Source organism: Corvus brachyrhynchos, unplaced genomic scaffold, assembly GCF_000691975.1.
Source record: "Corvus brachyrhynchos isolate BGI_N302 unplaced genomic scaffold, ASM69197v1 scaffold4, whole genome shotgun sequence".
In the NCBI taxonomy this organism is placed as follows: Eukaryota; Metazoa; Chordata; class Aves; order Passeriformes; family Corvidae; genus Corvus; species Corvus brachyrhynchos.
Window position 1 is genome coordinate 961,992 of NW_008237878.1, and position 24,894 is coordinate 986,885.

The window sequence follows — 24,894 nt, forward strand, 5'->3', positions numbered from 1 at the left end:
AGTTCACTGTAACTGGCACCTGCCTAGAATCCAAATTTTGCATGTCATTATTCAAGTGGGAGCAACCACAATGCACAGAATTCATTTTTCCCCAGATGCAAAGAAAGTCAGTTCTTGCACAATGTTTTTTTTGCTAAACCTTGCTACACTAATACACTCTACAATGCCTTTAACACATTTGGTCAGCTTTTTACAAACAGGACTGCAGACAAATGCACAGAGATTGCCAGGAGATAGCAGTGTCTTTGTACATCTCTCTTCCACCTTCCCATCACCCACCAAAGGCACATCCTTCTCGAAGCTGAAAAGAAAAACACACAAGCAAAGCTATACAAGCATCAGCCCTTAGGGCTTTTGTAAGCTTTACATGACTCAAGGCAAGATGCAGACAAAGCAGAAGCACCCACTGCAATTTTACTTCAAATTTTTCAACAACTTTCCATGTTCACATATAAACCCCCAAGCCAATATTGAGTTGCATTGTACACCGAAAACCAAGTATACCTTCCAGGGTCACCGCACTCCCTGCTGGGACTGGAGCCAGCAGAGCTGAATTCCAGGCCTACACTCTGTCCACAAGGGCACAAGATCTAAAAAACCTATCCAAATGTTTGTGGGCCTTAGATCACCTTTATCACTCATATAAACAGCTTTGCAAATGGTGCAGGCATGTGAATGCATGGTTTTGGCAGTACTGAGCCTCTGTGTTGCAGAGACATCACCTAAAAGAAAACACCTCATGTCCCAAATGCATTCCCAGGCACCTGGCAGAGGGCAGGGAATCCTCAGTGTCATAGCACTTCATACCTGATTTAAGTCCTAAGCTGTACAAAGCCAGTTTTTCTAGCATAGCAAGTTCTCAGGAAAGAAAAGCTCCTTCTGGGGGCAATGGAGTTGTAGCCTAACACAGAGTATTGAACAGCGTTCTTGAGGGACTTTTCCCTTTCCATAGACTACAGAGGAAGCCTTGGGGATGAGGCTGCTGACTTGGGCAGGTAAATTAAATGGCAGAACCCCTCCCTGTTTGTTTCCTCAGGGAGGTTAGATTTTAGGCTGTGTCCTTGGGAGGAACTTGGTATGACACAGGGATGCTTGAGACATCACACTAAACCCCCTGAACTGTGTGCATGATTGACAGCAAACACTGCCAGAAACACTTCTCTGGCTGCAGTGCTCAATTACAAAATAAAAGCTCTCAAAGCCTTTTACAAAGCATAATGGGAGTGGGATTATAAGAGACCCTGCATTATAGCCTTAACTCCAGCACTGTCTCTATAATTATATGAAAAAAATATCTCCCAAGCACAACTCCCACTTAGCAGCACAGCACCATTGTGCTGCTGTCATGTGTGACAAAGCAAACCCAGGGGAACTTCACTGGTGTCAGCGTGGTCACTCTTTATTCCCTTTGGTAAAAGACTGAGGGAAAAATTTGGCCCAAGCCCTGCATCAAGCAGAGGATGATAAAAGACTTTGTTAGTCAAGACATCTAAAGAAGAGATGGACTAAAAAGGCCAGGCAGGGAGAAAAGTCTCATTCCAATAACTGCAGCAATAACAATCTGTGCTCGTATTATGAGAAATTACTTTCACCTTCCGAGAAATCAGATGCTCGTATCTTTTCAGATCTCGCAGTAGATCAAGATATAACACAGTTCATTGCAGTTCCCCATGGACAGTTCTACCAGAAAAGCAGGACAGCCAAGCACTGGAACAGCTCCCTTGGGAAAGTACAGTGGCAGTAACACTCTGGCAAATGTGCCTTTTCTGCCAGACTTTTCTGCAAAAAGAGGAACTTATGGGCTACTAAATCAAGTTTGTGGCAACAGCAGGTAACTGCCACAGTCTCATAAATCGTTTCTCAAAATCATAACTAACCTCTCTAGGTGATTTCCCGGACTACTTTAAGCGACTAAGTCTAAAGCTTCTTTGATCTCATGCTTAAAAGTCCCCTAGTTCCTTGCCTGTTAGGTTTTTTTTAATGAGAGATTTATTGTCACTTGTTCTTGCATCACCAGTCCTTCAGTAGCAACATTTCTCTCCCCTCCATTTTTAATCTCTACCAGATTACACACCTCCCTCATCTTGCCTGGCTGAATAAACCAGCACGTTTGTTTCTTGAATGTGATCACATCTCTTGATCGTTTTGGTTGTCATTTACACCCTTTCCAATCTGATCTCAACACTTTGAGCACAATAAAGATTCTTACTCTCAAAACTATTTTCAGTGAGGACAGCTTGACTAACTTAACTTCACATGGATCTGAGAAGCGCGGGCTAAGCAACACTTCAGTGGGGAAAATTCAGTTCTTGTGTAACATCAATAGCATTGGCTTCCAAAATGATTTAACCAGCAAGCTATTCCACCACCTCCAATGTATCCTGACTGACAGAATACCCAGGTCAGAAGACAGAAACTATTTAAGCTTACAGAGGACAAAAAATACAGGAACCATACGGGCTTCCGTGCTTCATATCAGTTCTAGAGACTTGCTCAAGGTCTGAACGGGAATTTCTGTAGCTGTACCAACAGTTACATTTCCAACTCAGTTACAGACTTCTCTGTGCCACCCTAATCAAAGTGCCCTTGTGTGTCTCAGTTGTCCATCCCCAAACTGGTGCATAGCTCCCTGACTGCTGAGCTACACTGGGGGTGGGGCTGAGGGCAAAGAGCCCGAGCGAGGCAGGCAAAGGCCATCCTGCCTGGGCCTGTTCCGACACCGTCAGCAAAGCAGGCAAGGCTGGGACAGGAGCTTATGGACTAAAGACCTATCTACCAGAAAACAGTGCCAGGAGCTTTTTTTTAACATCAGAGACATGCACAGCTACATGGGAAAAGGGCTGATAATTACTGAGTTTCAGGCAATGATGCGGACATGAACAGGCTTCTTACGGTCAGAGCAGGCAGAACAAGGAGGCAGTTAACCATCCCAAGAAGCCATAGAAAAGCACTGCAGGGATACCAAGATCAGAAAGGAAGAGAGATCTGGAATCTCTTCTGGACTCTGAACTTGGCAAGTCATGTAATCTTCCTACTCTTCTCATTTTCTCTTTATAAGAATATGGAATAACACTGAAGTATTAACATGTCCCTCAACCTGGGGTGGAGGGATTGAGGATTAAGTAATCCGTTTTTGCAAAATGACACTAAGAACCCCCAGCAGCAGAAAACAGAGCAAGGCATCATTAGAGAGACGCACCAGCAGCCTCCCCCATGTTGTGTTCGGGAGCACAAAGGAGAGGCTGTTGCAACTGAAGAAATACAGCTCAGGATTAGCCACATCTGCTGAGCAGCAGAACACACCCCTCACCCCCTCTCCCCAGGAAGCTGAAGGCTCGTGGGACCAGTCTGGCCCAAAGCTGTCAGCTGGAGTTCCCTGCCCTGGGAACCTGGCACAGAGTTTTTGAGTAGGAGCTGGGGTTCCCCCCAGAGCCACACAGCACTTCCCACCCACTCCCAAACCCCAGCAGGCAGGGGACACGGCTCAGTTCACTGTCTCTATCCAAGGAAACCCTCGTACCAGACCCAGGATCCCATGTCTTGAGGCCTGGGGTCTGCGACACCTCTCATTCACATTCGGGATGTTTCCAGCATTTCTCCCAAAGTTATCAAGCCAGCTCAGTGAGACTCCTGTGTGGATTGTAGACTCCTTAGCATTACACATCATGAGCGTGTTAGAGTCCTTCAGCAAATATTTGGCTCTTTGGACAAATTCCCTGAGGGAGAATTCTTTCTTAAAGTCTGTCCAGACACTTTCATCAAAAAGCAAGCATCCCAAGCACTACAGAGTTAAATTGGTGGAGAACAACCCAACAGTATTTACAGGAAAATAACAGGAAAAGCAGAAATCTGTGTTTACTAAGAATGAAAAAATCACAGTTATTTCATTCGAGATAGCATCAAGCCTTGTTCCTTTGCAGAATATCTTTTACAGCTCAACAACTGACATCTGCAAAACACTGTCCACTTATGCAGCGCCAGGAAATGGCCCTCTGCACTTCCTGCCAAGGACTGGTGTTGCGGCACCTGGCACAGGGATGTACGAGGCAGCAAGTTCTGTACCTTAGATTGTTTGAAAGTAGGTTTTCTCAATTACCAACTTGCACTTCATTAATCCCCACACCTTAATAAGCCCCAGCATCTTGCAGATGGGCTCTGCATACGCATTTCAAATGATGCAGTAAGAAAGGAACAAGATTTACCTGTTGAGAAGTTGGGCAGCACCGCTTGACTCGGCCCCAGCAGAGCTAGCAGTGAAGGCAGGAGAGAAAGATATCCAGCAGCTGGGAGCCCCCTGCAGTGGTGAGAGGCACCTAACCCAGGTCTCTGCACACACTCATCTCAGGAGCCTCACACTGAGCTGAGTGCCGTGGGTTGCACTCCCAGTTTGTGATATGGAAAGCAGCGCGAGCGCTGCCAGAGATCTCCTTCTGATGGCAGCCCTGAGTAGTGACAGCAAGTGAAACCCAGCTCCCCTCGACCCGCCTGGAATCACACACTAAACACAACAACCAAAACCAAGAAAAATCCCCAATCAGACCACTTACTCCAGCCAGCTTCTACCCACTGGCCTAATTACTGAAAATAAGGCCAGTTTCCAAATGTGAAATGAAAGATCTGAATAAAGGAGACAGATCATTCACGCACTTCCCTTTTTACAAATGCTAGAGAGAACCATGCTGACCCTGTTTTATGAAAGAAACAAAAACAAAACAAAAACCCCACATGGGTAGCCCCAGGAAGGCTTGTGATGATAAAGTGGTTATTAATCTGAGTGCAAAATACGCTCAGGGCATTTACTATAAGGCACAAATAAAAATGGGAAGCTGAGTTCAGTTGAGTATAAATATATGTAGAGAGTAGATGTTGCATGGCTCTAAGTCAGGTATTTTGTATTAATTCTGTGAACAACCATTAGATCTCACAGAAGTGCCCAGAAGTATTTTGCAAAGGAAAATACAGACTTTTCATGACTGCCTTGACATATTCGAGACACCTATACTGGGGTTTTTTTGGGCACATCACCATTAGCAAAACCCTAGACTTAAAATATCTTAATCTGTACCTGCACAAAACCCATTGCGGTATCTTAGAGACAAAGTCTGAAGCTTTTCTTTATGTCAAGTAGTAAATAGCTTACAATGACAGTACCACTGAATAAACTGAAGGCAAATTTTTTTCCTCAGAGTTATCCATACAAAAGGTTTACACCACTTGAGCTCCTCAGTAAACTCTCTAAATCCAGCACCTAAATAATTTACTGCAGTCTGGAAAAATACTGATCTTGACCTTATAAACAGGGGAATGATCTACTGGTTAAAGACGTTTCCAGGGGCTCTGGAAGCGTGTCCAGTCCTGGGGTTGCCAGGTGCTTCCTCTGTAACCTCAGGAATGGCACCTTTCCTCTGTACCCAGTTTCCCACATGTAAAGAGGGGATAACAAACCTGGTAACATCTTGCTTTAGACAGTATTTTTTTGGGGAAGAGATACATTCCTCACCATGTAATTTAATGTCTTAGGCAAAGTGGCTCAAGATTTTGTTTGGAGCTCCAAACCACTAACAAAGCAAAATCAACATGAAATGCTAAAAGAGCCCTTTGATCACCCCTGCAACAATGCCTAATCCAGAAAAAATTAAATAGTGTATGAAATCAAGTACCCAAAAATTATTATCTGTTAATTTAAATGTACATATATATATAATTTATTAAATATCCTCCTGCATATGCACTACTGTTTCATATGGAAATATGCAAACTTTTAAAATTTTTTAATGACTTTTAAAGTATCACTAGAGACAAAGCTGTAAGTGTGGTGTATGAACACAGTGTAATCATAATGACTGAGTCAGAACTTGAATTGTTACATTTTGTATAAAATGAAAAAATCTGCATTTCATACAAATACCTCCTGGCAAGGAAGTATTAAACTTGATTCTACAACACTAAGCCAGAGATGGTTGACAGTCCGTAAGTGCTAAAGAACATTATTAATATTCTAGAAATTAAACTCCCAGTTAGGAAATGTCAGATACAAAATTGGAATGTGGAGTCCTATTTAATCTTTATTGGGCACATATTGGAGAATAGTGTCTTTAATATCCACACTTCATAATTTCTTTAGTATTTAAGGCTAAGAGAAATGATTTGATTATTCTGTATGTAAATGACTGCTATATCATCATTATTCTTGGACTGAGCCCAAAAATCTAACACTTGACAGAACCATCAGTCCCAGAAAATGTGTTCTTGAAGACAGAGAATCACAGAATCATTAAGATTTGAAAACACCTCCAAGACCATTAAGTCCAACATTTGAACAAACACCTCTATGTCAAATGAATCAGGGCACTGAGTGCCATGTCCAGCGGTTTCTTGAACACCTCCAGGCATGGTGACTCCACCACCTCCCTGGGTAGCCTATTCCAATGCCTGACAACCCTTTCTGAGAAGAAATTCTTCCTCATGTCCAACCTCAACCTCCCCTGGAACAGCTTGAGGCCAATTCCTCTTGTCCTACTGCTGGTTGCTGGGGAGAAGAGGCTGACCCCAAGCTGGCTACCACCTCCTTTCAGGGAGTTATAGAGAATGAGGTCTCATGGGATGGAGAATGTACCATACCCTTGGACAGGCATTCCAGTGGCTAATCCCTCTAAACAGGGTGCCTAATTTACAATTTGGTTTGTCCTTTCAGACTGTAGATGCGGTTCCTATCATACTGCTGTGGTTTAACAGCCAAGGATCACAGGAGTCCTTTGAGAACACAAAATGGTGGTTTTATTTCACAAACTGTCCCTTCCATCCAGTAAGCACTGCTGTTTCTTTACTCTCTTGGACCAGTTCTTCACTGCTCTGTGCAACCCTGTTCCTGTCCCAGAGCACCCTGGAGAAGAACAGTTCTCCTGCTGTGGAGACAAGCAGTTCCTGGCGAAGGGCTGAAGCCTGATTTCAACTGCACTTTCTGATGAAATGTCCCTTTTGGAGGTCCCGTGAAAGAGGAACAAGCATGACCTGTATCAGTCAGCAGAAAAGAAGCAGCAGCCAAATCTAGGGTACAAGGATTCCTTAGTTGCAATGGGGGTAAAATTAGCAAGATTTGAGTGACTTGCCAAGACATTTCTGTCCCCAAAGAATTTTATGTATTTACAGCAAGACTTGACCTATGCAAGGGCTAGCTTGTGCCTGCAAGACACTTACTAGTTTGCTTTAGGAAGCATCCAGATTTTACCACAATGCAGTGCAAGTCCCTGCCTGTATTCCTGTTCCTTATCTTCACTCTTCCAGAAACCAGACTGGTCACTGTGGCACGGTGTGAGATATGTAGGCTAACACCAGCTGTAGATTCACTTGTGTATAATCCCTTTCTGTTAGACAGGTGTGTATAAAAAGCTTCATTCACTGCTATCCTGATCTTGTCAGAACCTCTCATGTGCACAAACCTGTATCTCGTAAGTGTAAGGAAAGCTGGATTCATAGCAATTGTTCTATGTGCTTATTATTCAGACTGTATTAATGAATATTTTAACTGGAGATTAGGCTGAGGTGTGATTTCCACAAGATAAGAAATAGATTTGCCATGCTCTATTTTATCATTGTAATGGAAGTGTACCCCATAATACTGTATTTCTTAATTCTTTCATATTGTGTTCATCAGCAATTCAAACTCTCTGGATGACACAGGGTTACAAAACCTCACTTTGAGAAAGTTGTGGACTTGCTGGAAGGCCTCCAAAAAAACCAGAGGCTTAGAAAACATGGCCTGTGAGGAAAGATTGAGAAACTGGGTTGTTAAACCTCAAGATAGGAGAGCAGAAAGAACATGATAATGATTTTCCAGTACACAGAATAGTGAAGCATCTAGGAAAGTAATAACATGTGGATAGGATAAAGAGTTAGTTTAAATGCAGAAGTTAAGCTGAACACTGAGGAAAGTCTAATGACTTAATGGTCAGGACAGCAAAGCACTGGAATAAGTTGTGAGTTCGTGGAGCCTCTGCCCATGGAGAAACTACAAATGGATCACACACACTCACTAGGACTGGCACAGATGGTAGTAATAACTCCCTGAGAAATGAAGTGTGTCTGGCACCTCCTCTCTTTTGTGATATGAAGTTTCTAACTAAGCTGTGGTTAAGTATGTTTATGCAGAACTACCTGTGAAAGGGCCAGAACAGGTGATTCCTGGGGAGCAGAATGAATTTTTACTTGTCCTCCATGGTTGCAAAATCTCCTGAACTGGTTGGATATTGCTTCAGAGGCTTTAGAATCCAGCTGGTTCTACAGCTACAAAACTTGTGATTCCTACTGGGAAAGTTAAAGAGCATTTCATAATTTCAGGCCCCAAATTCAGTCAATTAATTACCAGAGGTGATAGAATTTGATTTTTGCAATGGGAAGAATAAATCTTGCCAAAGTAATGCCATAAGTACTGTCAGCTGGTAAGAAGGGTGACCTTTTTCTACCTTTATAGCAAGAGACAGTTACTGTTCCTGACAACATGCAGACAAGGAAGGTGGGACAACTGAGAATGCAAAGTGAAGAGGGAACAGCTTTGCTGCAGGCAAGAAAGGTGCAGCTAGAATTAGAAAGAGGTCACACTTTGGATGATAAAGCCATGTGGAGACATTGTGAAAGATGGCCTGGGGATGGCCTTAAAGGACCTTTGTAACACAAAATGAACCCTCCACCAACCTATAGCTGAGTACAAAGGAGGACTAGACGGGGAAACTAAAAGACTGGGGGCTGGTGTACATATGGAGGAGGATGTGTATTTGTGAGGGAGACAGTTCAGGCCCATGATTATCGGTTGCCCTCCAAGGGACAGGAACACCCGTAAGGGGCGCAGGGGTATTTCAAGGTGCAACAATGCAGTGCATACCATGCTCCCTTCCCTGATTTAACATGTATCCCATGTACAGCTTCAAGACACCAGTAGTTGAATCCTCCTTACAAGAGTGAAAGGGACAGTGAAAAGGGGAAGCTCACATGCACTTCTAAATTCTACCAAATGTCTTATGATTGGGCTGAAGAGCTCATGGAGCATGGCTGCTTTGGAACAATGTCTGCAAAGAGCCACTGAGCATATGGATGGCTCAGCTGCAGAGCCAGTATGTGGTTTACAGCACAGGGAAAGCCTGCAGGCTATGCCCCTGGCAAGGTGGCTGCTGCTTACTGTTGTTCTCTTTTCCATTCACTCTTACAACCACCAACTTCAGAAGGAAGCCTTCCCTTCCCTGGAGCAGAACCCAAAGCAAATTATCCACAAACTCAATATTTAAGCTAAAAGGCACTGAAAAACAAGAATTAAGGTGTGAGACCTATTAGTAAAGCCAAATGACCAAGTTGAGGATGCCAGGACAAGCGACCAAGACAACTTCAGTCTCAGTATAAGCAGTGTGGGTGCAGAACACATATAATAGAGGTATCATTACAACAGTACAGCCCTGGCACTGCTGGCACAGGTACAAGAAACCACAGCCCTGAGTACATGAATTTGTGTTCTCTATAACTGAGACAATTTGCAACAAATTGGTTGGACAAGATTTCAGAACACAGCATAGGATCTATACACGTCCTGTTCTTACCTCTTTAGTCCCCTGTCCCTTGAGGAATGACACGATGTTAATACACAACTGGAAAAGAACATACTTTGCCTTACCTTTGTCAAAAGGCAATTGGGGAGAGAAGGGAAGAAAAACCAATATACAATCAAAATATGTAAGTGTCTGGAGTGTTGCTCCTGCTCCTTTACCAGGCACAACCCAAATCCTTGGAAGAAATCAGACATCCTTCCACTAACTTCAAAGAGATGCTCTTTCAACCCCCACCCCGTGCCAAGGACGTCGTGCTCTGTGTCACCACACAGCGGCACTCTGCCCACACATTTCCCAAAGGGAAACCTGCAGGTTTTTTCCCCATTACCAAGGTACCCACGAGCATTGCACGCTCATGGCTGAGAAGGCAGGGCTTTCAGAAACCACCAGTTACTGAAACACACAACGTGGAACCCGCAGAGGTGGTCAAGCACCTGCTTTGACAGCACAAGCATTAGCTGATTACAAGCTGTTAGAAACCAAACGCTAGGAAAATCTGATTTTAAAATTGCTGGTAAATCTATTCTTAGGATCTTTTTTCCTTCCACCCTCTTCTCTGCACACTTCAATTGCACTTCAACATTCTGGCTATACCATTTTGCGATCTTGGGTTCTTCATGCCACTTCTCTCTTCCACAACGCCAGCAGCACCACTCTAAACTCTGGTAAACCATTTATTCTCCATAGCTTCCTTAGAGGAAAAGCCCCAAGGACTCCCAAGCAAATACAAATCCACCAAAACACCTCTCTGCTAGACACACTTCACACATGGATTTATTAAAGGTGACAGTAATAGTGTGCTGATAGGACTGTGCCAGAGAAACAGGACTAAGTAAGGGGAAGTGACAGGAAGGAGGAATGAGCCGGAAAAGAGCCATTTATACTGACTTTCCTGATAAGTGTTGATTTTTCTCCTTAAGTCCAGGGGCAAATGCAAGCCTTAATCTTTATGACCTAAAGATCACACACACCTTGCACAGAGACAAGGTGCAGAGCTCATGTCTGTAATGATGCACATAAAAGAGAGGAAGCCTACATGATGAGAAAAGTCCTACTCAGCCCTCCCAAGTGACCTTTGGATGGGGCCATGTGCTAACGTAGATGGGAGCTGGCCTGCTAGTGATAAAACACTGTCCACCCCAACACTTTCCTCGGGTTCTTTAAGCCACAGATTGATGGGGATTTGCAGATAAATCCAGTGTATTTAGCACCCAGTAAGCCTATGCAGGTGCTCTGAAGTCCACATTGAGCCCTGCCCCCTTCTAACCTCCCCATTCTCCCTTTCCCCGTTAACCAGCTCCTGTGGATGGCCCTGTGCTGTGGGGACAGAGATGACACAGGGCAGTCTGTAGCCAACAGTGCAAACATGGCAATCAAGTGTACAACACCTTCAAAGCAAAAGGAAGAGGGGTCTCCAGAGAGGGTCGTATCAATTTCCAGCTATTTCTAGCCAGTCTCCACCTTTGCAGCTGCCAGCTGTGATGAGCCAGGCTGCCTGCCAGTTACCCAAGCAGAAGAATCCCAGATGCCTACAAAGATCAAAAGGATTATCATGCATGTATGGCATAAATACCAGTGAGTGATTCATCTGGGCGAGGAAACTTCCTCCACAGCCAAACCTCTATTTGGAGGCTGGGCCAGCATAATGAATGCATAAATTATCACACAAGATTTTACCTAGAGGGACTTTGTCTTCCCTCTTGAGCAAAGAAACTCAGATAGGAAAGCAGTATTCCTCAGGAGAGATGATTCTGCTGTACATGAGAAAAATCACCCTACAATAGAAGAGGTGAGAGCATTCATGATGGTTCAAACCAAGGCCTTCTTTGGAAACCCCTTGTTCTTGTGTAGGGGAAGGCAGTCAACAGCTCTTCTGCCTTTGCTATACTTCTCAGACATGCCTCCTCCAAGCTGAGGACAATTTCTCATTCAATCCTATACAGAAGCTGTTACTGGAATTTTCCCATGTCTAGTATACTCCTTGAGTATGAAGAAAGCAGAACCACATGTATTCACAGTGAAAGCACATCAGGCCTTTTAAAATTAAAACAAACTAACCAACCAACCAACACAACACTAAAACCAAACACCACCAACTCCCTCCAGAACTCTGCAAGAGTGTTTTTCTGGTTTGGTTTTTTTTTTTGTTTGTTTTTTGTTTTAGCTTCTAGCATTTAATTTGTCTTTCTCTTAGGGTCGACCTCATGCTTTCACAAGGTTATCTGACATAACCCCAAGATCTTGGTCAACTCCAAGCCCATTATTTTATATGCACAGCAATCCTTATTTCTCTGCATACCTCATTTCACATTTATCCACATGAAATTTCATCCACTCTTTCACTGGTCAGCCATTCAGTCTCAGGATTTTTCAACAATACTTCACTGTTAACCATCATCTTTGCTGTCTCAAAAAACTTTAACAGGCAAGTTTGAAGTTTCACTCTCCCTGTTTTCAGTGGTCATTCCTGGGTAGGTTCAGCATCACAAATCCCAGCACTGAGCTGTGAAACTCCCTGGCAGCATTCTCCCACCTTGTTTCCAATCTCTTTGCCAATTATTTGTACATCTCAGGACCTTCTCTCCTTTGCAGAGTCTGCACAGGTTCCCAATAAGGTACTTTGAACTTTGTCAAGAGTCTTACAGAAATCTAGTACCAGCTCTTTCACTCTTATCTACATTCTTTTCAAAGAACTCCAAGGGGTTTGCAAGACAAACATCCTGCCTTCATATAAACCACACTGACTTTTCCCAAACTGATTGTGTTTATCTCATTGTCAAACATATTTTTGTCTATTACAGCTTTTACTAGTTTATGTACTACAAATGCCAGGCTTACAAGCTCTTGGTTTCCTGGATCCTCCCAAACCTTTTTTTAAAGATTAATGTTATATTTACCCACTCTCCATGTTTCAGGTGCCAAGAAATTTTTAAAAGCAATGTTACACACTGCCTTTGGCAATACAGCTATTTCATACTTGAGTTCCTCAGACCTCAGGTGAAGCCTTCCAGTCCTGGCAATCTGTGAGCATTCACGACTGCTCAAATGTTGGATTCTGGATCCAAATCAGAAACCTGTTTTGCCAGCATTTTATGTTCTGTGAAGAAGTGGGGGAGCAAGAAGGTGCTATCAACGCCCTCAGCAAGCAGCCAGTGGGAGCTCAGAAGAAAAGGAGGCCTAGTGAGAGCTGCGTATAAAGCCCCACACTCATCCTCCCACACAAAACCCTCACACGTGGCCTGTGTGGGAGGGTGGACCTCATTACAAATGTAAGAGGTACAGTGATCACTGCACTCAGGATCCAACAGGGGAACTACATGGCATCTGCCCAGTACTGATCTACAACAAGCCTCATGCTTCCCCCATCACAGAGCAGCAGCAGTCACAAAAGGGGTGTGTTTTCAAGTAATTTAACTGCCCAGCCATTTGGCCAAATGAAGCATGTTAGTAAGTGGGTGGTTATCTAGGAACAGACACATTATCACTCACCTCAACTCTTACAGCCTGATCGAGATCACATCAGACAGCAGGGCCCTGGTGTGGGCTTTGCCAGCCACCACACCGAGGTGCTAAGACACATGGACAAAGGTAACATGTTTAATGAAAGAAAAGAGAAGTCCAAGGTTGCATTTATTAAGTCTTCACATTATTAAGGGCTAAAGAGGAGGTGTCACTTCACTGAAGAAATGCAGATAAGAAGATGACTTCCACTTGTGTGCCAAGACAGTTGGGGCAGAAGTTGTGATGACAGCTTTACTTGCCTTCCCCATCCCTCCATCACCCCCAGATACAGCCATGATCAGCACAGACAGCAGCACAGTCCAATGGTACAAACACAACCAGTTACCTTCAAGCAGATATCTCATAAATGGGATAGAAAAAAGGTTAAAAAAAATATTAAGTCTCACTATACTGCACTCCTGTGCCATGAGTGGCACCCCCAGCCTTGCCAATCCCCAGGAGCACACAGCTGCTTGGGGTCCAAGTCCTTACTTGACACCACAAGAGTTCCAGGACAAGTCTCCCGGAGCAAGCAGGGGAAGGGCACAGATCAAGTGCAAGGCACCTGCAGAAGGATGCACAATAAGTATTAACTCACACCTCAAAACAGATGTTGTTTTTTGGTTATACTCATGAGTGTTACAAATTTGGGTGCCAAAAGATGGCTGCAGTTAGAGTATTTACTCATATTTCAGCTTGACTGAAAACCCAGTAAAACCTCCAGATTGTATGAGGGCTTTGTTTATCTCAGACTGTAGGCTGGACAACTTCAGCCACACACCTGGGGCTTGAAAAGGAGCAGACTGGAGGAGCTGCAGGGTCAGATGAGATTGGGCCCAGGTCTCTGCATTATGATTTACTTTGCCATATGCCCACGACATTCCCACAGGTCCTGCCTTTGCCCAGGAGCGGGTCTCCAGTGTTGGTGCCACGTCATCCCTGAGAGAAGGGACCTCTCATGCTGCAGGAGGCCCCTGCAACCAGCTACTCCCATGCCTCTGGAAGTTTTCCCCATCTCCCGTCCCTGTCCTCATTCCCAGTGTATTTTATGAATTCTCCACAAGCCTTTCCTTTTTCACACCAGAGGCTCTGGGAATTTATCATTCTTCTAAAGGAGTCTATTTGCCCCATCTCTCCAACACCTGCACTTCACATGTATCCCCTTGTTCCTTTGTCTAACCACACTTGTTTTCCCCGTTTCTTTACCAGGGCTTTGATTTCCTCTCTTTCCAAGGACTTCACATGCCATGCATTTCATTGTTTTTCATCTCACTCACAGGATCACAACTGCTGGGAAAGTCATGCCTCTTTTCCTTCTTCTGATCTTAAACAAAATCAGTGGCTTTCTATTCAGAAATCAGTCCTGAGTATTACAGCTGATCAGATGCAGCAGCCACTGGCACCTTGTCACATGCAGATAATGCAGAGACAGGCAAGTTCTTACTCTTTCACCTTGCTTCTCTAATGGGCAGATCAAAAACACTAACTGTGTGACAGAAATGAAAATAAAGTATCTGGGCACCTCAAGATGTATTCATTAACCAGGTGCTAGGTTTGCCAGGGATTTCAGTAGCTTGGGGTTTGAGATACAGGCTTTGAATTTTGATAACGGTGGTGCCATTTCAATCGAGGTAGAATTCAGATTCCACAGATATGAAAAGTGTTCATTAAGAAGGGAATGGAGCTAAAAGAACAATCCTGCAGAAAAATCAATCTATTTTGAAACATCAGCTCAGCCACAGCAGAAAATGAAGTCCTCAGTCTGTTACCCAGCTTTGCACTCTACTATCCCAGCAAGAAAGGAGAGGCCAAGGCATGGAGCACAAGGACCCGCAAAGGACCTCTGGACACTAAGTGTGCATGGATTAGTTTGAAATAAAGTAGTTCTGGTTTTGGAAAGTCTTGTGCTAGCAACAAGATTGAATAAAAGAAACTAGTTTTGCAGACTACTTGAAAACTGAGGACAACAGGCAAACAGGTCTGACAAACCAATCTGTTTTCCTTACAATTATCTCCAGTTCCCAGAGAGTTTCCTCTGGGTTTATTAGAAAGCTGGCAGCACCCGGCTCCTCGGAATCAAGTTCATCTCTTACATCTGCATTATTCACTTGGCTAACCACAGCAGCTTTGAAAGCCCAATGTCTGCTATCCTGCAGGCCACCAGGAGACAGGAAAGGTTCATTTAAGGGAGAGGTGATCAAACAGGGTGGGACAGAGGGGAGCTGACAGGCACCAGGCATGCACGTGGGAGCCCATCTAAAATTTCAAACCCTCTTCTAAAGGAAATTAGATGGAGATCAGGCTTGGGATTCATTTGTAGGGGAACAATTTGCTTTTCTAATCTGGCCCTCCATTCCTACAGTACACCTATGATGTGATATCCTCCTCCTCATCTGTCTCTCATTCCAGATCCAAGCCTTCCTTCTGCCTGCACAATGCTGCACCGTCCCACCTTCTCTCCTGGCTCCTACTTGTGCCCAGTGAGCCCAGGCACAGGCACTTGCTGTGACTCCTCATTACTGCTCAGAATTTTCCATTGCCCTCTGCAGCCCTCATGGTTATTATACTCTCATCGCCTGGGCAAGTGAGCTCAATCTTCGCTTTTCTGATTTTCTATTGTCTGTTTATTAGATGGGCCCTTTGTGAACTCAGCAGTTCACACTCTCCTGTGGTGCCAAGTGTAAAATTAATATTGACTAAAAAATCTGGGCACTTCTTTCTGGCCAGAAAGGAGACATTTCAAATTAATGGGAATGTTAGAGTGTTTCACACCCACTGCCATCCTTCTGAACCCTCCAACTCTTGCTGCTCCTTTCTAATTGCACACATTAACTCTTAATGGGCCCTGTCTGTTCTGTATGGGTGGGTGCCTCCCCCAGCCAGCCCAGTGCCCACACCAAGGACTCACTGGTCTCCTCACAGGCAGCCAGCAGAGGTGATGGTGTTTCCAAGGGCTGCCTGGTCCTGCTCACTCCTTCAGAGGCAGGCAAAGCCACTGCCTCTTCTTATGGAGTGTCCCAATAGCCTAATGGGGTTTGGCTGAGGGCTCTGCTGGCACCAAGGGACACAGCCCAAGCCCATCTCTCCACCTTGCTGCTGCCGAGCTCCCAGGCTGAACTGGCACAAATGTCTCGGAGCAAGGAGATGGTCCTGTCTCCATGGCCTCAGTTCTGCTCTCTGGCTGAGAGGTGACTGCCACTGACTGTGGGGACAATTGTTTACAGCTGAGATGACAAGCTTTATGCTAAGTATCACCAAATAGCCCCTAAAAAGATGATAATAAGTTTTGCTCAGAAATTTTGGAGAGGAGAAATTCTCTATCAGCCAAGCAGAGGCTGCAACTCATGGTGGGGACATCCATGCCAAAAAGTCTGGTTCCTGTCTCTCTCTCCAGCCGTTGCCCTGTTTCCACAGAGAAGTGCCAGGATTTTCTAACTGGTGTATCCCCCACAGGCAGTTATGGCCAAGTAATAGATTTGGGGTTTCTACGTGTGGATCAAAATCCCCCAAGGAGGTCAAGAAACACAGTCCAGAGAGGAGAAGAGGATTAGAGAGATGCTGAACATGCAGCTGTGACTTCAGGCAAAAGGAATCCTTCCATTCCTTGAACATCCTAACCCTTTATAGCCAAGAGCTCTTTTCCAGCCTCTTAAACATACAATGCAATTATACCAATTATACCAATAATGGTAACACCATTACCATTATTACCTCTGTGCACCTGCATGGCAAGTGTAAGAAAGAGTTTGGACTTTATTAATTCCATCCCTTCACATTGTGTTGGCAATACGAATCGTTTGAGAAACAGTGAGCAACAAACATACATTTATTTGTCCCCTTTTTCCTCACTTTCATTAACTGTCCCTACCCAGACCATGCCTGCTAAAGAAGACTCCACTATCATTGCTTTTACTTTCAAAATGAAGATAACAACTGAATAAACTTTTGTTCTCCAGCAGAACCAAACTAATGACAGAGGTCAGATGTGAATCTCCCCTGGTCACCTTAAGCACATTGTAGACTTCCAGCCCTGTTATAAATGGAGGAGTGGTGGAGTCTTACTGCACATGCAAGAGAACCAAGGCACAGAGAAGTGACTATCACATCACATACCACTGGATGACCAGGAACTGAGCTCCCACCCCCAACCATGACAGATAAAGAATTTCCTTTTTGAAACAGAAAGAACACATGGTCTCTAATGCTTCACCTGTGGACATTTAAAATAATTGGATCTGGACAGATTAAAAACAAATGGCAGTTGCTCAGATGAATACAGTGTACTATATGGAGCTATGAAAACTGCCAAAAGTACTTGATTTTCAGATTATACCAGCTATAAAAAAAATATGGATCACAAAAAGCTGTCAGGAGAGGACAGCAAATGCTTTCCAAATGAAGTGTCAGATCAGGCACTAACAAAACTGTGCACCTGCTAAGCAGGGCCATGTGCAGTGAACCCCCTGCCCAGCACAGCCAAGCTGCAGGTGTACAACCACAGCTCACACACAGCCAACACAAGGCTTTGCAGCAGCACCAATCTACATGGGATTCTGTCCTTCCCTTCCTACAAAGGTGGAAAACTTCCAAGCATGCAATTGAGTCAGCTCTCCTCACACCACAAATAATGGGCAAGACCAACAGTGACAGGTTTTGAAATCTTCATCCTCTAGCTCACAGGAGGATCTATTGCAGCAAAGGCACAGAGATAAAAGCCTTCATGTCATATGAAGAATTTCACTTTACTAAACCAAAAATTAAAAACCTTGTTCTCAGAAAAAGATAGGAGGTTCTTCTTTGTTTTGCAAGATCTTTACAAAAAAAAACCCCCCATGCACTCCAAGCTCTCCATCTCATTAAAGTAAGTCAACTTAAGAGGCATACTCTTCTCTTGTGTGGTCCTGTACAACCTACAAATCATATTGGCAAACTGGTGGCAGATCAGGTGAGGACAGGCTGGCAGCAGCTATCCCGGGTGTGCAGCCCGATATGGGACAAGCAAATCAGCCCTGCTGCACACCTCACAAAAACCCTTTCCTTGGTCCTTTGTGTCTGTGCTTAAAATAGAAGGAAAGTGAACCTTGAGAAGATAGACCCAGCTCTCATGCTACTAAAACATGTATGTCAGTCTTCACATTAAATGTGTGAGTAGCCTCCAGGAGCACCAATCTGAGCAGGAGTGGGAGCTCCTGAAACATGTTTGCATTGAAATATATCTTACAATATAACAACTTTCCTTCTTCAGATGAAGCTAAAAAAGGTAACGAGCATAGTACCTGTGCTTGGCATGACTATCTCCATTTAACAGCAACAGCTGAGACTTCTCATTATTTCATTTGCTGACTGATACTTGCCTCAGTTTTTCACAAAATGGCCACAGTGACCATTATTACTGTGCTGTTTGTCTAATAAAAATGTAAAAGGCATGTTTGACTTAGCAGTTGTTTATGACTGTGATGAAGGTAAACTTCTTCAATAACCACTCAGTAATGATTAAGGCATGTTAAGAGTTTAAAGCTCTAGATTACAATAACCTTTAAAACCAAATTGTTTTCCTTTGCATTGCTGCAGGGCAGAGTAAAGGAGGTTAAGGTACCTTAATTGCATTTCCACTCCTAGCATGTTTTTAAATCATGCTTGGACTACTGTTCTGGAGTTTCTAAAGCTTCAGTTGAAAGGATGTCATCTGAACTGCAAAAAGGGAAAAAAACCTCAACCAACCTAACCAAGAAAACAAAAGCATTTCCTGAAATTACATCTCAGGCAGTTGGGATATGTCTGACACTCAGCAATGACGCAGTCCAGACAATGGGGTTAAACATCCACACAGCAGAGCAAAGGACAGACTTTCTCAGCTGGTCCAGAAAGTTATGCCAGGTCATTCCACGTCCAAATGGTCCAGGCCCCAGAAGACTTCACCCTGGCAATCCTCCTTCCAGTTGTGAAGGATTCTTCAATAGCTCAGACAGTTCTTCACTGCAACACGTAGTGTTGACACCCCTCACTGCACATCCACTCACACCTTCTCCCTGTGGCATCACCAACCAGCCAAATTTTACAGGCAATTAGAAGCCCTATTTTACAGGCAATGGGGGCAGGGATAAGGAGGGGCAAAGTGCTCCTCTGATTCCCTGTAGAGTTCTTGACATACCAAGGTTGCAGATAGGTCGAGCTCTGAGTGACTCCTTACAAAGTTTTGTGTGTTAATTCAGAGGGCAGAAGTTAACCTGGCTGCCACGGGCTGGAGGTAGATGACAGCATTTTTTGTTCTTTAAATGGGAGTGGTTGTTTCAAGCACAGGGGCACTGTACTGGCAAGTGTGTTTCTCACCACAGCTTTAATAAAATGTATGGGAGTGCAGCACTCACTCTCAATTTGTGGGAAATGGTTTGAAAGCTGTTCTCTACCTCCCAGGCGCACGTGTGATGTGGCTGGGATTTACAACCACAGTTAAACGTAGGTTTTCCAATTTGCATCTATTTCCTGAAAGATTCAAGCCTAAGGAAAGTGGATGCTAATATAGGAGCCTGTATTTGGATTGGTGAAGCAGATAATCCAAGATTAATTTCATTTGACAAAAGAAATCTATTATTACAGTGTCAGACTCCAGTGTGCAGCTAGTAGCTCTCAGCAAGGCTGGAAATGCAACTCAGCACCTGCATTCTTGCACACAGGTGCTACTGGAAAACACCCAGGGTGATTGGAGTGATTCTGACAGGGGCAAATGTCCCTGGCCAGAGTATCCTGTGTTATCACCTGGCTTCTGGATGGATGGAGCATTGAGCTGGTGAGGACACTGCAGCAATACGATTATGCTGGCCACAACAGTCCTTTAGAAAACCACAGAGCAGATCCAGCTTCTCACCACACACATAGAGCTCCATTCAATAAATCACCCACCACAGATGATTCAGGTCCATTGCACCTCTGCTGCCCAACATTCATCTCCCATTACATCTTCAGAAAATACATTACTGTAATTTTAGCAATTATTGTAATATTAGCTGCTCCTCCGGCTGGTGTGATCTGTATTGTAGTGAAGATGTTTTCTTTCGTCCAGGCCTATCTGTGTGCTCATGCAAACCCTCAAGTAATACTGTCATGGCCCACAGTCCCCCACTCCTGCATTAGACACCAACATTAACCCCAAAGCTTACCGTGCTACCTGGGCTGGGGAACAAGAGGAGGAGATAAAAGAGCACCTGCACATGGACACACAAAAGCAAAACCCAAACAGCTGGTCATTACAATAACACATTATAAAGCTTATTAATAATTTTTCCTGCATAATATGGGACTCCTCCTTTATCTACCTGCCAGAACCAGGCTGTTGACACCACTCTGAGCAAGACAGCAAGACAAGTGTTGCACTTCTGGATCTGTCCTGCCCAGCTGAGGTCAGTGGGAGCTCTGCAGCCACTTTTAGTGAAAGCAGAAAGAGGCTCAGCATTATGAAGGTCAAAGTATTTTACAGGTTTCTAATAAACCTCAGTGTTGATCCCGGCTCACAATTCCAAAGTGTTTTACCAACATTTATCACTTTACTCAATATTGTGTTTGAGGACCAGCAGTTTGAGAAGAGATGCAACAGATGGAGGCACTCTCCTAGCTCAGCTCACTGCAATCTGGTCAGGATGGCCCAGCAAGGAACAAGCCCTCCTTGGCTCGTGCAGCCCTGGAGAAAGGTTCCCAGTACTGACAGAAGAGCCATTTGTGACTTGGCCATTGGGAACTGGTCTGTCATCCAAACCCCATGGCATCAGGGAATGTTCAGTTATGGCAGTTGGTGACTGGTGAAAGCTAAACAAGGGCTGAGGAAGGAAGGGGCAGCACACTTCTATGAGCGAGAAGTTTTCAAGCTACCTGACAATACCAGAAAGGTCCTTTCCAAAACTGACAATACCAGAAAGGTCCTTCCCTGCTGAGATCAGCTCCTATAGACCACCGTGGTACAAGCCCATTATACAGAGAAGAGAACCTAGCAGAAAATATCCATAGACCAAAAAATTAATAAATATCCAGCAGCAGGATCAACTTGATAAATTTAAACTATGGAACAAACTTTGTAACTGGCTTTGCAACCCTGGTTCCTGTGTAGACCTTCTCAACCTCAGATGAATTCTGGCATCATACTGTGGAGGTACCTGAGCACATGCACCCCTCCTTGAACAAGAGCACTTGGGCAAACCCAGAGAAACCCCAGCATGTAGCCATAGGATCCCCCAGTACAGGTGATCCATGGAAAAGCATTCATGCTTTTTGCCACTGACTGTCAGAGTCCATTCACCTTCAGCACCTCAATTCTTGTAAGCTCAAATATTTCCACCTTCAGGGTAATGCAAAGCCTTCACTCAACATTGACAGGGGGAGGAGGGGCAACACTACTTTTCCAACCTCTGCTACGCAAACAGTTTACACACTGGAGCACAGGACTTATTCATACCCATCCCAGCATGAATAATGCCAGACCTCAAGCAATCCATCCTTTGGACTGTGGCAGAATGAGCTGGTTCAACGACCTACTGGGGTAGCAATTGCCCCTTGATGGTTACAGAAACAGAAAGCCCTGTCTGATCCATGCCCCAGAGATGATCTGAAATGCCCATGCTTGCCTGAGAGAAGACATAAAAGGATTACAGGCTTAAGCCATCTGTGTTGGGGTCCTCACTCCTCATATATGTCCCATTGTGCAGAGAAATATGTCATGAGATATGACACTGTCTTCCTCCTGTCGAGCTGAATCTGTCTCCTTGGAAGCAACAACTCACAGTGACAAGTCACAACCACACGAAGATGCAACACTACCAATATTGTAATGATCCGTAAGTCTCAAAATAAATCTTCGCTCTTTTTTCTGGAAGCAACAAAGATCAACAGAAAAAAAAAAACAAAAACTAAAAACAAGGAGTCTTTCAGACTGTGGAGAAGGTAACAGCTCAGCAAATAAACCCTGGGAAGGTAGGAATACTGGGGAGAGGCTTTTAAAATGACCCACAACAGAAAAAAAAAAAAAAAAAAAATCACCAGTGTCTGACAAATCCTCATCTTTCCTGAGTTTAGCTTTTGTGTCATGTTAACTCAACTCCTTGTCAAAACAAGCTCCGTTTTGCTGCTGTCAGCATAGTGGGCTTAACGTAGCTTAAGAAAAACATCTCACATTATTCTTCATACTTCATATATCATCTCCAACAAGCCAGAGAGCAGAAAACAAGCTGCTACTGTGCAGCTGATTATTGGTGATCATGTACGCAGGCAGGCCCTGCGATGGAAGAGCACTGCCAGACTTTGCTGAGCTCCGGTTTAAGCTCTGCTCAGAGTAACAACACAGGGGGAGCCTTTGACTCAGGGAAACAGCCAGACTGTCAACTACAGAAACACAATGCAACATTTTCAGCACTAACAACTGCGCCAGAGAGCACCAGTCTGACAAGTCCCTTTTACGTGGTATCCATCATTAAAGAGCAAAAAGGTTGTTGACCATACAAGACATTTTCACATGTAAAGACTATTGGCAACAATTTGAAAGAAAAGTCAGAAGAGCTGAGATGGAACAGACACTGAGAAAAAATACTGCTATTAAAAATGTCAAAGCACAACATGCCATTTGGTCTTTTCCTTTCTCTAACAGTTTGGCTGCTAATCTGTTGAAGGCAGCAAGTCACTCCATTCTTCATAGTTATCTTATTTTGGCCAAATCCATTTCTCTGGATGTATCTGTCTCTGCACATACAGTAATTAATACAGCTTCTGGCTTCAGTCACAGAATATTAAATAGTTACTTTTTTTTGTTTAACTGCAGAAAATCAGAGCATTCTCCTAATAGCATGTTAATAAAAACATGTGGGATACATCCCTGAAATAATGCAGGTCAATTTTCTAAAGCATCAGCTATTTAACTTAAGAAAATCCCAGAAGACATGAAAATGATTCCTGACACCAAGGTATTCTTGCCAGTGTTTCACTGTGCACTGTTTTGTTTTGCATATCCACCCTGTGAAAATATCTCATCATCATTCTCCCCTGGTACTCAAGGGGGATCTTGCACTGCTCTCAGCAGTCAGCATTATAATCATCATACTCTCTGCTGAGATTTGATGGTTCATTTCCTCTGCCCAGACTAACTTCAGCTTGTCAGTATTGCCCTGCAGTTCTGTAAAAAAAGTACATGCAAAATATACTTATCTGTACTTAGAGCAGATAGTTCATCTTGAAATTTCCTTACACAGCAAGCCAGTGGTGATAAAACAGGTTTAAACTACAGATGATTATTATTAACACTTCTTCCTTTTCAAAGCTTCCATGCTAAATTCTTGGACTTTGCTGACAACATGCTCCAAGTGGTATTGTTCTGCTCCTTGGTGAAGGACCTGAGTGTAGCAGCAATCCCTATTTCTCATCACTTCTCACCAGTCTGGGAGCTTACCATGAAAAATTTAAAAATGCAGGATCTGGGGAATGGCTCAGAAGGGATGTTCTGTGTTTTCAAGTCCAGTCTGTGCTACTGCTGGTACTCATGCCCTGTAATTCATCAGCAGTGTCCTAGACAATTAGTTTTTTCTCTCCCCTGTTCCTATGGGAAAGATGCTTCACAACCTCACTCTGATGGTTGGAAGCATTCTTCTAATCTGCAGCTTCCATTTGTTGAGGACTAGATTGTACATTCTTATGCTCACATTTCCCTTCAGCTTAAATGAGGCAGCCCTTCCCCAGTACCTTTTCCTAGGATGCATTAGTAGACAGCTTTCACAGACCTGTCAGACTTTTTTTATTGCTAGCTACATTTAGTCAAATTTTTAGCATTCTCTTACCAGACTGGGTCTCTCTTAGCCAATCATCTCACCTGTCCTCATTTCCCAAGCCAAATTCAGAATGTGAGATGGGGTAGTGGAACAGGGCTCAAACATGAACTTGAATCCTGTTGGATCCACCCTCTGGCTCCTCATTCCCATCTCTATGCAGAAATTCAGAACCACCTGAGGTTCAAGACAAAACCCCTTTTCCCAGATGTTACAGATACCACCAAGAACAACTTTTCCCTTTCCACAAAGAAGAAAAAGTTCACTTTAAGCCAGACTATACCAGTGTTCCAGTTACTGTGTGGTGACAAATAGCCAAGAAGGCAGGAATAGCAAGCTGCCTTCACCACGGCAAACAATGGGGTGGGCCTCATTAAGACATACAAACTCTGAGCAGCCACCTCAGGACAGCACTGATCTGCCTGTACAGGCAGCACAGCACAGTCTGCTGTCAGGGTATCCTCATTAAACCCCTTGTCACTTCACCAGATAGAGGTGATGTGAGCTCCCTGTCCTTCACACGTGCTTGCTTCACCCCTTCTTTCACCCAGGCATTCATTAGGCCACATAGTGGAGAAGCTATTTCTTGCAGGATTCAGCACATGCACCTCACCTTCCTGTTGAACATTTTTTCTCCTTATGTCACATCACTGAGAAAAGTTGGCTATGAAATTGTTAAATGCATCATGCTAAACACTGTCAACCTGCAAAACCCCACTGGGCAGCTGCTGTACACACTTATCTCTATGCAGCCAGGCTCTGCCATCTTGCTGGCTTAAAAGAAATGTTAATTTTCCCATGTAGAATATGGAGCTGGATTCAATTCCTATTCCTACCCCTTTCTTCTCACTCATTCTGTTGCTGCTTTTTACCCCCTTTCCTTTGTAACCACATGCCTATGGCAACAGCAGCATCCTGGCAGACCCCTGAGGCCAACCAGTCCAAAGCTTTCCTGAAGCCACAAAAAGTGTCCCCAGCTTACACTGGAGTAGGGCATGGAGTCA

General features: G+C 44.0%; 1 protein-coding gene across 4 annotated transcripts in view; it reads right to left on the reverse strand.

Moving 5' to 3' along the window:
* Positions 1 to 24,894, reverse strand: part of LOC108446245 (high mobility group protein HMGI-C-like) — a 51,230-nt gene that overhangs the window by 11,136 nt on the left and 15,200 nt on the right. The window contains exon 1 of one of the 4 annotated variants that reach the window (XM_017732348.1): positions 4,203 to 4,456. The exons of the other annotated variants lie outside the window; for them this stretch is intronic. The gene's annotated coding sequence lies outside the window, so the exon portion shown is untranslated. Of the gene's footprint in view, positions 1 to 4,202; positions 4,457 to 24,894 lie in introns of those variants that run through there. 4 annotated transcript variants of the gene reach the window in all.